General features: G+C 53.5%; 1 protein-coding gene across 4 annotated transcripts in view; it reads left to right on the plus strand.

Annotated features, from left to right (window-relative positions):
* FLNB (filamin B) overlaps positions 1 to 673 on the plus strand; it is a 143,427-nt gene extending 142,754 nt beyond the window's left edge. For all 4 annotated transcript variants that reach the window (XM_015538545.2, XM_007084399.2, XM_007084400.2 and 1 more), the window contains one exon: positions 1 to 673. This exon is cut by the window's left edge and continues 931 nt beyond it. The gene's annotated coding sequence lies outside the window, so the exon portion shown is untranslated.
* The last annotated feature ends 2,285 nt before the right edge of the window (positions 674 to 2,958 follow it).

Genomic DNA, 2,958 nt, shown 5'->3' on the forward strand with positions numbered 1-2,958 from the left:
ACAGGTGGGTCACTGTGTCAGCGCCCTCAGACACAGAGGCCTGTCACAGGACACGACACTCCCCACCCACCTCCAGTCAACCCTGGGATCACTTCTGGAAAATAATTATAGAAGGAAAGAATGAAACTCCTGCTGACCTTTGCGGGGGAGACGGGAGGGGCAGTGGTGGCTCCTCGGTGGTCTTTCACCATTGGGCAGCTCTCGGTGGCATTGTATTCATTTTGGCCCTGATCACATCCGAGGCTGTTTAGACAGCATTGTGCAGGTGCAAAGCTCCAAAAATGGGGTGTAAGGCATTTTGCACCCCTTCCTGCAGATCTGAGCTGGTTTTGGAATAAAGTTAAAGCGTTTGGGGAACACTGCCTGACTTCAGGGCCCGGATGGGTGGTGTGGTCTGGGCAGGCAGACTTTGTTGATTTGGTCCTAAGGAAGTGGCTGCTGTTGTCACAAGTGCCTCCGTGGGTGGGACAGGGAGCGAGGTGGGGGACAGTCACCAGGATGTAGCAGCTGGGGGCAAGTGTTGGCAATAGCCCCCCTGTTAGAAACCGGAGGAGCCTGAAGCCTAATGTGAAAGGGCCACAGGTTTGGAAACTGGGACGTGGAAGCAAAACTGGAATCAAAAGCCAACTGTAAATTGTATCTTATAACTTATTAAATGTTTGCTCTGTCAGGCTTCCTTAGTGTTCTTGGAGGGTGGTGTTTCTGAATAAAAGGTTTGAGTCTCTGACCAGCTCTTGCCAACCCCTGGTGGAAAGGACACAGATTAACAACTTGTTTCAACGTGCCTTTTTGTAAAGGTGTATCTATTTATTTTGGGGGGGGGGGGGGCGCACGGAAGTTGGGGAGGGGTAGAGAGAGCAAGAGAGAGAATCCCAAGCAGGCTCCATGCTGTCGGCGCAGAGCCCGATGCGGGGCTTGAACTCACAAGCGGGGAGATCTGGGAGATCGTGACCTGAGCCGAGATCAAGAGTCGGACACTTAACCAGCTGAGCCACCCAGGCGCCCCAAGCCTTGCCTCTTTTTGCAGGGGGATGGCTTGCTTCTTTGTGAGCCCTGCTGGGAATATCTCATCAGGAGAGGCCAGACAGGCTGGGCCTGGCAGTGAGGGCACTGGGGAAGGGGCACACTGGGTCTCAACACCAACACAGCCTCTAGGAAAGAAAGCCTTTTTCCTGATGACACGAGAAAACCATCATCTCAGGGATTTCACTCAAACAAGAAGCTCTGTCATCTGTTGTCCCGACTGCCCTTGGACAACAGGGTTTGTGTTTGGTGTTAGTGTCTTCCTCTCCCTGCTGCTTCTGCTAGGAGGAGCTTGTGCCTGACTTTATGCCTGGGATACCTAGCCCCTGACCTCCTGCTCACCCTCACGGCACTCCTGTGACACCACTTTACAGTGTGGATACCAGCTCTGGTGCTGTATGGACATGTTCGTGGTGTCAAGGCTCATGTGGGGCTCACCCTAGGCCCTGGCCTTTCTCTCCCCAGTGTGGGAGCCCCACCTCCCTGGTTATACCTCTGGGAGCAGGAACACAGAAGGAATGGCACCAGGAGCCCCCAGATAAGCCCCTGGAAGACCCTGCTCGGCCCCCCAGCCTTCCATTGGGGGTGAGGAGTGAAGGGAAAAGCAGGGAAGGAACACTGGATCCTTTGGTGGGTTTCTTCCTGCTGATGAAGTTTTGCGGTGATGGGCTTGTGGGATCCGGAGCCGATGGCCAAGAGAGAATTCTTGAAGACATCTTTGGTGCAAAAAGGTGATTTTATTAAAGCGTGGAGACAGGACCCATGGGTAGAAAGAGCTGCACTGGGGTTGTGATGGGTAACTCATTATATACCCTCAGGTTGGGAGGGGGTCAGGGACAGAGTATGTCTCTAAGGAATTCTGGAAGGAAGGTTTCCAGGACCTTGAGGGGCTAGCAGTTGCTAGGGAAACACCATTTATTGCCATTTAATAAAACCTCAGTCATGAGACTCTTCAGATGTATACTGGGGGCCATAAACTTGGAGTATGATTGCCAGCATATATCTTGGGGCAGTTGAGATAAAGGAAGTAGTCTTACAGGATCCTCGGGGTTGGGATAATGTTAAGCTAAGATTCTCTTTCGCTCCTGGCATAGTGTCATCATCCAGCTGAGCTCCTAGAGGAAGGTCACTCTACCATCTCAAGGAACTGTCAGTGGGCTGCAGGCAGTAAGGGAATTTAGTTTTTCATTTGCCTTGGTTTCCCACATCACCATGGCAAGCACTTAAACCCCTTTCCTTTGTTCTTGGGTAGCCAGGAGTGTCCGAGGAATATCACACATATTCCACCGGGGGTAGCAGGGTGGGGGGGCAGACTGTATTTTGCTCTCAGCTTGCCCCCAAGCTCCCTCATCACTGGCACCTCATTTTTGACCAGGACGGAGGCCTGTTTCCCTCTGAGAGGTGGGAGGAAGGTTGGAGGAAAGGTCTTCTTTTGCCTCTCCTTTTGGAGGGGGCGCCCTTATCTGTGGGCCTGTGTTGGGAATAACTGCTCCCGAACTCCCACGGGGGTGGTGGGCTTTGGGGGTTGTCCAGACTCTGCCTAGTGATGCTGACCTTGCCCGCAGAGGAGCACAGGGGGACAGACGGTGAAGTCCGGCTGGTTTTCTGCTGGGGAGGCAGCATTTATATGTTAACTGCTGAACTTTGGCATCAGGTGGAGTTTGAACACTGGCTCAGCCATTCTGTGGCTGTGTGGCCTTGGGGAGGTTGCCTCCCCTTTCATTGTGAGGATCACGTGAAATCTCACTGGGGGCTGTGAGTCTTCGCTACTGCTCTCTGTGACCAACTCCTCATACAAGGCCGCACCTGGTGCTGCCCCGGCGGGTCCCACCCATTACGTCCCACACAACTCACGTGCTGTGCACCTCTCTGTTGGTCAGTGGCCAGAGCCACAGGGCACTCTTATTGCACCTGGACTTGCTGCCGTGGCAACGG

The sequence above is a fragment of the Panthera tigris genome, chromosome A2, assembly GCF_018350195.1.
Source record: "Panthera tigris isolate Pti1 chromosome A2, P.tigris_Pti1_mat1.1, whole genome shotgun sequence".
In the NCBI taxonomy this organism is placed as follows: Eukaryota; Metazoa; Chordata; class Mammalia; order Carnivora; family Felidae; genus Panthera; species Panthera tigris.